Raw genomic sequence first — 13,156 nt, 5'->3', positions numbered from 1 at the left:
CTGTAGACACAATAATGGCCCCATAATATGTCCCTGTCTTACACAGCATTCACAGGTTCTGCTGATTAACATGGCAAAGGGGGGTTAAGTTGGCAAATGGAATTAAGACTGCTAATAAATTTATATTAAAATGAAGAGATTATCCTGGATTAAAATGAGGAGGGGGAGGAAGGAGTGTCAGTCATCAGAGTGATGCAATGTAAGAAAGATTCTACCATTTATTGCTGGCTTTGAAGATATAAAGAGGCCATAAACTAAGGAAGGCAGGGGATTGGATTCTTCTCAAAGCCTTCAGGAGGAATGTGTATTTACCTATAACTTCAATTTTAGCTGAGACACCTATTTTGCACTTCTGAACTCCAGGACTATAAGAAAATGTATGTCATTTAAGTCATCAAGTTTGTGGTAATTTGTTACAGCAATGATAGGAAACTAGTGCATGCCCTTCCTACAGTGCTTGGGTTTTGTTTGTTTGTTTTTAATAATTTTCATCAGTTAAATAGTTGTGCCAGTGAGGGGATTCGCCAGAGATCCTCACTCTGCTGTTTTAGAAGCCCCTCTCTTGAAATGTATGTCTTCGTGTTTGAAAGCTACGTTTGCTGATAAAGAGGTCTAAATAAACAGTTCCCCCTGCCCTGGCACTCTAACATGCCATTCCATTACCTGGCAAATCCTTCCATTTCTTATTGTTATTGCAAACAGTCTACTATAATTCTGACTTCCCTTCTCTGGTGCTTTAAATATATGTTCTTTATCTTTGGCTCTCGAAAGTTTGATAGAAATGTGCTTAGGTGGGGGCGGTGAGGGTGTGTGTGTGTGTGTGTGCTGTGTTTATACTTTTGGTGTTTGCTGAGCTACTAGGATTTGTAGTTGGGAGTCTTGGCCATCATCTCTTCAAACAGTTCTTATGCTTTATTCTATTTGTCTTTTACTTCTGGGACTTTATTTTCAAATATATTAGGTTGTATCTTGGAACTCATTTTATTTTTCACTTTGTTTTACCTCCTTGTGCTTCTCTGTGTGTTCTTTCTATTGACCTATTTTCACGCTCAGTGATTCTTTACTATGTTGAGTTTATTGATGTGCCCGTCAAAGGTGGTGCACACTTCTATCACCGAGTTTTTCCCTTTGATTATTTCTTATGTTTCTCTTGCCCCATCTATCTATGCATGTTGCCTGCCTTTTGCTCCACAGACTTTTATGTATTAATCATTAATCAATAAAAAGAATATAGAGTGATTTAAAATTCTCTGTCTGTTAGTGCCAATATCTGGGTCTTATGAGGCTCGTTCTATTAGTCCCTGAACAGTGTGCTGTGTTTTGCTTGTATTCTGTATTTCTTGTAGTTTCGACTTGAACACCAGACATCTTGTATAGGAGCACGGAGACTGAGATATAGAGACCTGGAAATGTGAAACTTCTTTTCTTGCCAGGTTGAGGTTTTCTAGTCAGAAGGTGAACCACGTTGTTGTTGTTACGGTTACCCTTATTGTACCACCAACTTCAAATTTTTCTACCTTTGCCTTTTGTTTAGTGTGAAGACTGGTTTTCTGGAAGATTTCATCAATGTCTGCTCCATTCTCTGCTTTAGGTCTTCTCTTTGCACTTGTATGTTAGATATTTCTTCACAGCGTCACCCCTCTCCACATAGTAGACTGCTGTTATCTGTCATGCAGCTCTTGATGATCTGGGAGAGGGAGTGAAAGGCACGGACATTCCCTGGTGTTTGGGGTCAGCCTTGGTCTTAGGCGGGCAGTGTGCGGCCAGTCTCAAGGATGTGAGGATCTCCTCCTCAGTGATCCTGCTCTTTCCCTGGTGGATAATCTCTAATAACACGAGTCCTGAGTGTTTTGTCCCCTTCCGCATAAGTAGAGGTGAGTTTTTATTTCCTACTCCTAGATGCAGGGGTTTTCCACCGATATCCTGAGAGCAGTTTATTTTACTACTTTACACCAGGGGCTTAAACTTTTGTTCTAAAGGGACAACAGGGGAGGTTTTGAGTGGGGCTTTATGCCCTTCCTGCATGAAAGTCTCCTCCCCTTGACACACATCATCAGGGGCTCTCCCTGTCTCTTACTTTGACTAATTTTCCTCATGATCACCTCTTGAGAAAATACTGCAGATGGTCATAAATTACCTTTGTGGCTTTCAGCTCCTAGAAGCTCTGGCCTCTCATACTAGCCCATACTCATTATTTAGCAATTGGTTTAAGTTTTAGCTGGATTCTTCTTTCTTGCCCTTCAGCTTCTGCATCTGCCCCAGGTAACTAAGTGCTCTGTCCTCTCTCTCTTTGGAAGATCCTATCTTTCCACAGATTTTTGGTTTGTTGCCCTGTGATCTCAGTTCCCTAATGAGTTCAAGGAAATGTTGGTTTGTAGATCCAGCTTTTTATGTTGTTTTTTTTTTTGGGAAACAGTGCTCTTTCTAGTATTGTACATACTAAGTAGAAGCTTAAAATCCTGTTCCCTTTGTCTGAAAGGTTCTCAGTTTTGGTGTAGAAACATATTTGATTTTTATAGATTGCTTAGTATTGTGCATCTAAGCTTAAAGCAAACTGTAGGAATCATTCTGCGGAGTTCCTGTCTGTTCAGATAAACACAAAGCAATGTAGGTAATGGTATAATATTACAGTGAGATTCCAGATTCTGCAAAATAGAAACTGATTTCAAGGTGAAAGCAAATAGGCTGGTTATACCAGAAATCCTCTTTGTCTCTGCTTTCAGACTGATTTAGTAAAAAGGTTCTCCTTCCTCCCTTGAGAAAGCCTCAATCTATGTAAATTTCTTCCTGCCTTCTTGTTTTTCCCGAGGTAGGGTGGGGAGAAAGAGAGAAAGAAAGAGAAAGAAAGAGAAGGAGAGAGAAAGAGAGAGAGAGGATGAATCTGATATTCTGGTGTTTGGCAAGCTCTTTTCTAGAGACAGAGAATTTAGTTGCAGGTGAGGGACAAGATCATTGACCTTGGGGAAACTACAGGCTGAAGGTATCCATTATAGTGAAGTACCTCAAATTAGACAGAGTGAAGTGGCTTATTTAATAACCCCCCTTAAGCTTTGCAGGGTTGTCAAAGAATTTTTTTCAGAAAATTTGAATCATTTTCATCAATATTTTATTATGAGGATATATTTTGCTGTAAGCTCCCTAAGCGAAGAGACCATCTTCATTTGTTCTTTTCCAGTCTTACAGGGTACATATTGCATACGTATACTGTGTGTGTTCAGTAAGTGTTCCAGGTTCATTAGATCTTGTGTGTAAGTACCATTCCTACCCAAATATGAGTGTAGCTCACATACTGATGTTCTAAGTTCATTTGTAAGGTTGATTGCTAAAGTTGAATGCTGATGAATTGATACTAGTTGTGGTAACCTTTTCTTCAGTTTATATTTTTAAATTTCAGTCCTTAAACATTGTACACATTTTGAGTTTCTGATGGGTAGAAACTGAATTAATATGCTTGAACTCATTTATTCTTCAGTTCAATCCAAAATTGTTGTGCAAATTTGCAACTCATCCAGCCTGTATTGTTTAAATAGGGTTGCAGCCCCCAAGGTAGTTGTTCATTTGTCAGTGAAGCTTGTGTGTTTGACAATGTACAGCATAGATGACTAAGTTTTTTTCTCTTGTCTAGCATCTCACAGCTTTTTGTTACAAACTTTGAGGGGCTTGTCACTGATGCTTTAACTTGCGGAGTTTCCTGATATTATGTCTGAAGTTTGATAATTCTATTAAAGAATGTTTTTCTATGTCTACATGATGGATTTGATATCAAGTCAAAATTGAGCATTTCTAAGATGCCTCAGTTTTTACTTGCTTAAGGGAATAACATTTTAATATAGCAATCTCTTCATTATCCTACCAGGAGAAGAACGCAGTGTAGATGATTCTGTATTACTAATATTTAAGAGGAAACAAAATAATAGCAGAAGGCTTCTTGAGGGGTGGAAATAGAAATCTGTTTAGCTTTAACCTGAGTTTCTTCTGTTTCTTCTTATAGCCCCCTCATGGCAGGAAATGGACCGTATCTAAACTGGCATGCTTGGACCGCCCCTTTTCTACACCTGTTGATTCTCATCCACCACAGGAAAGGTAGGTCTTTTTTTGTTGTTGGTTTTTTTTTTTCCTGCTTGTTTTCTTGTTGTTTTATTTGATAGTCTCTTTCAGCTCTTTGTGGTTTATCGTAACAGTCCTGTTCTTATTAACAAAATACAGATTAATCTGACTTTCGATCCCAATAGAAACTTGAAAAAATAAGTTGTAATAGTGTGGTAATCTGCAGAAATGAAACTGTAATTAATGCAATTGTAATTAAAATACCAAAGCCTTCTTTAATTTAAATGGCAGTATATTGGTTAAAATAGCCAGCAATTTAGAGGATTAATGTATAATCCATGGTGTAAATTACAATCTTCTTTTGCCATTTTGGATATAGATTCTTGATACAAACAGGTTCTAGATGCAGAATACCTGGTCTTTAAACGCTGTCTCTACTATTTATTGAGTAAACTCAAATTTTAAAACTCTCTGTCTCCTCACCTGTAAAATGGGAATATTAGTAGTATCTTCCTCTAAAGGTTATTTTGAGGATGAAATGAGGAAATATTTGTAAATCTAGAGCAATAAGTACAAAAATACTATTATTTATTAATATTTTTATGAATTTGAAATAATGACAGCATACTCAACCTTCTCTTAGTCCGTGGCACCCAGGAAAATCTTTTAAAAAGGGAACTCTGGTTCAGACCCTTACCATATAATCCACAATAAAAGTCTGCTGCAACCTTTTTGGGTATGGGTATGGGTTTGGGATTTTCAATACAACATCTGGGATTTCAGCTAATAAGAATGTAAGTAAGCATCCTTTAGCTATCCTTGTCACAGTGGCTACTTATGTTCTAGCATGCACAGTTCAATATATTTCTGCTATGAGTTTGTTAGAAAGGTAAGAGATGGCTAGGAAAAAATGGCAGATAGGTCAAGATAATTCTCCAATTCCACTCCTCTTACTATTCTGGCTGGAAAAGCTGGAATCATTTAGATGATCATTTATTTAAATTCATCCTTGATCAGCTTCCTTGTTTCTACGGAGTACATGTAGGAAGTCTATGACACTGATTTGATTTTACAGGTCAGGAAGAATTTCTCCTGGTGTTACATCATTTTGTACCGGTGACAACACAACATAATTGCTACTTCAGGCAATTCTATAATGCATCAGTTGAAGAGTTAGAGGGAAGGGTTTGAGCAGTCAAATTAACCCAACTTCCATAACTTAAAAAGCCATTGCTGAATCGTTAGCACAATCCTGGGTGTCTGAATAATATGAAAATATAGCTTGGTAAAATAACCCAGAAAAGCTTCTACTCATGTAGCAGATATCTCATAGTATAGAAACTAAGAGACAGACCAATAGAATATTTATTTCTTTTGAAGATCAGTAAGAATTTACTTTATTTCCTCTTCTGATGGCTCTTCTGACTCTCTCTTTATCTTCTTGTGGATAGAATTATAGTAAGAGTCTGCCAAATTCAGACTGAGAGAAACACATCTAACTTACGTTTTGATGTGGCTTTTTCTTCTCTATGACGGTGCTCAGTTTGGTTTCCACCCAGCACAAGGTGTTCTAACTGTCAGTCATACAAAGGGCCAATTAGGTCATCAAGTCAGTTTTTCTACCAGAGTAGGATAGATCTCTGTTAAGTTTTTTTCTTCTATTTTCCCCCAGGCTAGAATTGAACATGTTTCTTGCTATTTCTTGAGGGCAAAGAAGATAAAAATCAATAATAAAAGTAGATGTGGGTTTAAGGGGACTAGTGTCTTAAATAAGGAGGAGGCATTTCACTTAAGCAGTTGCTGAGAACTTTTTATTCCATTGGGTGATAAATGACTTCTCTTTCATTTTTCTTTTACTAGCAAAAAACAAACAAGCACTTTATCACCATGTAAAAGTCAGACCTAGAATTCTATCATTGGCATATATATTTCCCCAGGGAAATACACCTGCACAGAATTCTTCTGATCTGTTGACAAATCCTTTGAGATTTCTCTTTTGCTTAAGAAGAATAAGAGTATTTAGAATATTGGATTTCCATATTTGGCTAAGGAAAAGGACGAGAGGGAGAAAGAAAGAGAGGAACTGGAAAAGTGTGTGTCTATGAATATGTGTAGGAGAGTGTGTATGGTATCTGTGTGTGTAAGTTTGTGTTAGGAAAAATATCAATTAGATTAAAATAATATATGGTTATGGATTTTTCCCCCTCAAAGGACATTAGCATTGGAGTGATGCTTAGAATAGTTGAACTGAACTTTCTAACTTTACATAAAGATTGTTTTATTTGCCAAGGTTACCAAGGTTACCAAAATAGATTGAAGATGGTTCAGGGCTAAACCAGACTTCCTGATTTCTCATTAAGTGTTTTCTCCTCTATACTACTCTTGTTCAAGATTATTTTTCATTTTCATCAAGAAGAGTGAGATTTCTGAATTATAAGTGATTTAGCCTGCGGCTTAGACCTGAATGACTGAGACCAGAACAGAGAAGATTTGTTTGTATCTTTAGCTCAGATAGGCTTAGAGAAGTCTCAGCTTCTGCAAGGAATAGTCTTTAAGCCAGAAGAGACTGAGATCTGTTATTTAAATCCTGATTCTTATGATGTCAGACGTGTACTCAGACATCAGGCATTTTAGCAAAGAAATGGGGAGAAGTTGGCAGCAGAATCACACCTCAAAACTGCATGATGTCTTAATGCAGCATCCTGCCTTTCTGGGACCCTACTGATTAAAACATTAAGAAAATTCATTCCTGAGCCAAATTAATTATAGTAGTAGATAATGTCCAAATAAATGAAAATAATATATCATAATAATATAATGATGTGTTTTGGACTCTGATTTCATCCAACCCTAATTGTTAAAATTCATCAGTAGTCAGCACTGGTGAGTCCCTTCTCATATTCTGATTTCTGTAGTAACTGAACAAGTAAGACAAGATTAAAATGAAAAAAGAAATATGTGTCTCTAATGGCAGAATTATCTCAGAATTTATATCAGAGTTATGATTCATTCTAAGCTTCATAATTATCCTTTATTATATGTGCTATGTTTTAAGAATGATCTTCTAATAAGGTGTTTCTATTTGATTATGATCGAGAATAAAGTTTCTGAATACAGAGGCTAAACCAATAAAACTTACAGATATCACAGCTGCTGTTTCTCCCATAAGCACTCTGCCAACAATAGCAATAATTGCACCAAGAACCTTTTACACTCCCTGAGAGTGTGCGTGGTGCCTGTCTTGGTCAGATGAAGACAGAGGCTTAGAGAAGGTAAGGTACCTGAATTTGCATACTTAGTAAGTGACAGATCTTAGGAAACCCCGGGAAGACTGACATCAGAATCCACAGCATTAAGCCCCACACCCCAGTTGTGTGTGTGTGTGTGTATGTGTGTGCACACGTGTGTACCGGCGTGTGTGTGAGGCCATGATGCGTGTCAGCAGGGAGAGAGGAGATAATGTGAAGGAGAGAATCAGGAAGTGATCGGGTGACAACAGCAGCATGGCTCTGATCAGTGTTACTTCTCTTGTCATTGAAAAGAAAGAGCTACAGACTGTCTGTATTTAGATGATCAGACGTGAGGACCTATTTATATTATTAATACTATAGTATTACTGTTATTTAAAACAGTAGTCAATATCCTGCTTGCAAAATGGCTTGGTTTTTATTGTTTAAAATTTTCTTGGCATTTGATTGAGTTAAAAATAGAGAAAGGGAAATCTAGATGTCTAAAATACCTAATATAAAATGTTAAGCACATAACTGCCATATGTAAAGTGTTATGTCTACATTTCTGTAATTTCTGGTCTACAGGGACTAGATTTGCACCATCTTTGGCAAAGCTATTTGACAAAATAAGAAATAAAACACTAAAGTGAACTCATTTTGAAAAAGTAAAATGGAAACAGAGCAGATGTCATTTTGTAAATGGAGAATAAAAAGGTTTCTGTTTGTCAGCATATGAAAAGTTTAAAATAATTTCACTTCATGAAGAGTAAGACTTTAAGTGATTATAGAATTGCTAATGGGTGAGAGAAACACAAGTAAATTTACCAAAGTTCTGTCGGTGTCATTTACACATTCAGTAGATCATATATTATTTATTTGCTAAGATAATGCATTATGCAATTAGAGCTATTCTTCTATTTTGTATCATTTAAATTCTATATTAAACTGCATTTAAATAAAATTTCAAACAATTTAGTCTACATCTATCACAACTGAAGATGGCAGGTGTCTGGGGTATAATATACGAGGCTTGATTTATTTCCAGTTTCTTGCTTGATAAAAATATTCAGAATTAATTATCAATCCAGCCTGAAGAGAACTCTTTAAAATTATATCTTTACAGATAAATGTATCCTTTAAAAATGCTCCTTTTATCCTCACCTCCACCTCTACATCCCCTAGTCCATTTCCTGTCACTGTCATTGATGAAGCTTTGAATATGTGATTTTCCTAATTCTTAGCTGTAATATTTTTAAGTTGTCAAAATATGAGAATAAATCTACAGCATACATTGGATTTGGTGGCGTTGGGGGTATCAGGCAGCCATATCTTCTTTTTGATTACAACCAAGTTTCTTCTTCCTATTCTGTATAGTGTGTTGGGGTTCCTATGTGCACTGTTTTGCCCTTCGCAGTGTTCAGACTCTTGATCCAACCAAAGTCAATTAGAATCACAAACTTGAGCATGCCACCACAAAAAGATGCAAACACACTTAATTCCACTTAATTCTAGAAGAGGCTGTCAGACTGCATGTCACCTGTCAGAAGACCAGTGCCATTACCCTCCAGAATTTCCTGTTTGATTTCAAGCCTCGACCTCCCATCTTACCACCAATTTTGTATTTTTCAAAAACACTTTTAAAATACTTTTCTTGATTTAGATAAGCTGTAGCCAGTTTCTGTGATTTGCAACAAAAGAACACCAATATTGTAAGATCCTAGCATGTGTCTATATTGTTTTAACTTGGAAGTACTATAACATTGAGAGGCAGTGTGTTATCTGCTATCTACTCTCTGTCAAAGTATATCACTGAGTTGTCAAAACATGCTCCCCAAATCTATATCAAAATACCTCACTCTGGAGGAATCCCACCCTATTCAGCCTTGATTTGGTATATAGCTTTGTGCCACATAACTCCTCAGGAAGAATGTTTAAATTTTTCGGCAAAGATTTCATTCTCCAGTATTTATCCAACAAAACAAAAGTGGTATATTTTATAAGGATAAATTTATCATTGCCTGGCAAAACATTGCCAAGGTCTGGAAGTTTAATGAAGGTCATAATACAATGTATTCCTTAAAATAGATAAATTGGTCACAAATTATGCTACTATGAGGAATGTTGCTTTTTTGTTGCTAATACTGGCTTCTTTAAATAGTTTTTGGTCTGAAATATTCAGATGATATTTAATAGAGCCTATGATGCAAAGTCAAATATTCTCAGACATTATGCATTGTAGTGACATGATTTTATCTTTTAAATAAACAACAACATATGCATCTTTACAAATTGAGAGTAATTCTAGGAAGAGTAAGTATAGAAATTTATGTGAACATTTTTCTTTGAACTTTATAGCTAAAGACACAAGTTAAAATTACTAGAATTCCCTTGGGTCTTTCCCATCTATATAGTGATCTTAATACTTTGGCTCGTTTGATTGTTTCTAATTCATGCTCTTCCGTTAACTTCAAACAGAATCATAGTGTTAAACACAGATTGATTCAGGCCATGTCTCCAGAGAAATAGAGCAAATACTAAGCTAATCCGTGTAACTATGCTGTATGTGTGACCTTCCTAAACTGGAGAGTGGCAGCTAATGAAGACCAACGTGAGAGTGGCTGGCACGCCATATTTTAGCTGTTCAAACACATATGTACAGATTGAGTCCTGTTTTGAAGCCAGACGCTATTTTGTTTGTTTTCTGGATGGGGTGGGGGGTGGTACCACTGGCAGTACAACACTGCATGCAAAACAAATCAGAACGACAGCACAAAAACACTTGCTCAGTACGTTTTGCGGTGGTGATGATGTTTATACCCTTGTGGGTTTTTTGTGGACCTCACATCTTTGAGTGTTCTTCCTCTTATAGATGACATCTGAAAATGGTACCTGTTCAATCCATCATGGGATTGTGAAGGTTAATTTTAGAGGAAAATTGCTACATGGACTCAGAAATTGTTATTATTTTCTTGTTTCTTGTCTGAGGCTTTATCTACCATTCTGAGCTGTCATTTTATAATTCTAAAAAAAATATGAGAGCTGTTATCAGAAGAGGTGGTTTACCACCAGATATAAAATATAGTTTTTATTATTGTTGTTGGTTGTTTTGTTTTTGTTTTTAACTGAGCACTAAAACTGAGATGCTTTCCGTACGTGATAGTTGTGTGGCAGTGGATGAGCTCTGTGATAATTACAGGTTATAACTTATCATCTAGGGGTGATAATATATGGGCAGCAATTCAACACATAGCCTAGTCAAATACTTCTTATTTCTTCCCCAAATTATTTATTTATTTTTCCAATTAAAAGAAATTTTACCTACATAATTGGGTCAAAAGTGTACTACAATTGAGATACTTCCACAGTCAAGGGCAGATGCATAATACACCATCCATCAAACTTGCTAGACTCAGAAGCAGAATAGTGGGAAGGAAGAAAAACATCTAAGACATTCACAGTTTTCCATCCTGCACTGCACAGGTACATACTCCATCTCTCCCTCATTATCATAGGTTTCCTGAAAGCAGAGGTTTAACAAAACACATTTTGATATCCTCACCATCAAATGGCACCTAGAGAGTGAAAACTCTGATATTTTTTATTTAAAGAATAAGCAAGTGATAATCACAACTTTAATAATGACAATAATAAAAAGATGATTTAGATCTTATGAAAATGGCCATGTGTCACACAATGTTCTGGTAGCTTCAAATTTGTTAACTCCTTTAATCTTCTCAAAAACCCTGTAAAGTACTCTTATCCCCACTGCACAGGCGGGCAAACACTTGCCAAAGTAACTCATCTAGTAAGAGATGGAAAGAGGATTTCAGTGTAGGCATTCTGGCTCCATAGATTTAAAATCTTAACCATTTTTTCTCTTTAATGAAAACAGTGATTATGGTTGTTTTTGAGCTATATTAGTTTTCTATCATTGCTATAATAAATAACCACAAATTTAGTGACTTAGTGCAACCCAAACTTACTATCTTACAGTTCTGGGAGTCAGAAGCCATAAAATTAAGGTGTTAACCAGTCTGCTTTCTTTCTGAAAGCTCTAGGGGGGAATCTGTCTCCGTCCCTTGTGGAGTTTCCAGAGGCTGCTCACATTCCTTGGCTTGTGTCCTCCCAGTGAGCAATGGAATGAGTTCAATCCCTGCTCAGTTTTTTGTTTTTTTGTTTTTTAGTATTTTGAGATGTAACTGACATCTACTGTTCCATCAGTTTAAGGTATACAGTGTGTTGGTTTAATACACTTATATATTGCAATATGATTACCACTGTAGTATTAGCAGCAATCCCACTCCTGGATATATACCTGAAGGAATTAAAAATCAGTATTTCAAAAAGATATCTACACACCCATGTTCATTGCAGCCTTATTCATAACAGCCAAGATATGAAAAAATTAAGTGCCTATCAATAGATGAATTGATAAAAAAAAGATATGATAGATACACATAGACACACACAGACATACAATGGAATGTAATTCAGCCATGAGAAAGAAAGAAATCCTGCTATTTACAGCAACATGATGGACCTTGAGGATATTATGCTAAGTAAGATATGTTATACAGTGAAATATAAATTTATCACTTACACGTCTTATCTAGAAAAGCCAAACTCCTAAAAACAACCTTTGTTTCTGTGTGGTTTCCTCCTCTAATCCTGACTTTCTTACCACCATCTTTAAGGACCTTTTAATTGCATTGGTCCTACTTGGCTAATCCAGCATAATCTCTCCATCTCAAAATTTTAAATTAATCAGATCTGCAGAGTCCCTTTTGCACTGTAAGACAACACATTAATGAGTTTGGGGAATTAGAGCGTGGGCATCTCTTCATCCTCTGAGGAGGTATTTTTCAGCCTACCACCATGACCAATAAGTATGTAAAAATTTTAGTAATAGCAGTCATGGTCTTACAATATCAACCAAAGCAGAGAAAGAATATGCTTCTGTTACCAGAATCAGAATTTCAAGACTTTATGAAAACATTTGAATTTGGGAGAATTCAAATCTTGCTGTCTCCCTTCTGCTCACAAATTAAGTGATTTGAACTTAATCAAAAGATAAATCAGTAAATTTTTCCAGAGGTTTAACAACAGGATTGGGACAAAGCCAATTGCAAAAAACTTCAGATATGCTTCACCAAAAAATTCTAAAGCTCAATGTCTGATCCTTTTAACTGTTCAGGTCTTATGTCATTTGTTCTCAACACTAATATCACTGCTTAGAAGACAGAACCTTGTATAAATAGCTGAATACAAAAGCCTGAGTGTCAAATTCTGATGCTACTCAAGGACTTTTCTCAAGAACCCAAAGGAAGCCTTAAGGATGTCATTTTAATACATGATATTGATTATAACACATATATATGCATTAGTCTTTACAAAATGTTTTTACGTTCATTGCCTCTGTCCAACTTCACGGTAAGTCTGTGGGTTCAGTTAGGTAACTAGTATGTCCATGATCATTTTACAGCCAATAAAATTGTTCACCAATATAGACTCTTATAAGTAAGTAGTTGATCTTAGACTACAACTTATTTTATGATTCCTATTCTTAGTCAATTATTAATCAAAGATATTTTGTGACCTTCTGCAATGTAACCTATTTACAAAATTTTCTGTATTTGTTTCGCAAACAAGGAACTGTTGAATGACTATAGCATAAATGCTTAATTTTGTTTAAAAATATATGCATGATTGAAAAAGCCTTCACTGGGCAAAACAATTACTAATTAAATTTGACGTAGAGGAGACTCTTGTAGTTATCAGTAACACATGTATCTTTATTTAGATATATACACATGTTTTATATATTAAAATAATGAAGTTCAGAGGAAAAACATATTTTTGAATGAAGTATTAACTTCTGA

The 13,156-nt window shown here is 35.9% G+C and overlaps 1 non-coding gene across 1 annotated transcript in view; it reads left to right on the top strand.

Moving 5' to 3' along the window:
- Positions 1 to 4,112, top strand: part of LOC116154417 (uncharacterized) — a 184,560-nt gene extending 180,448 nt beyond the window's left edge. The window contains exon 3 of the transcript XR_010377393.1: positions 3,992 to 4,112. This is a non-coding gene — a transcript (uncharacterized LOC116154417). The remainder of the gene's footprint in view (positions 1 to 3,991) is intronic.
- The last annotated feature ends 9,044 nt before the right edge of the window (positions 4,113 to 13,156 follow it).

This window comes from Camelus dromedarius, chromosome 2 (genome assembly GCF_036321535.1).
Source record: "Camelus dromedarius isolate mCamDro1 chromosome 2, mCamDro1.pat, whole genome shotgun sequence".
NCBI classification, from domain to species: domain Eukaryota; kingdom Metazoa; phylum Chordata; class Mammalia; order Artiodactyla; family Camelidae; genus Camelus; species Camelus dromedarius.
This window is presented reverse-complemented; position numbering and strand designations above follow the sequence as displayed.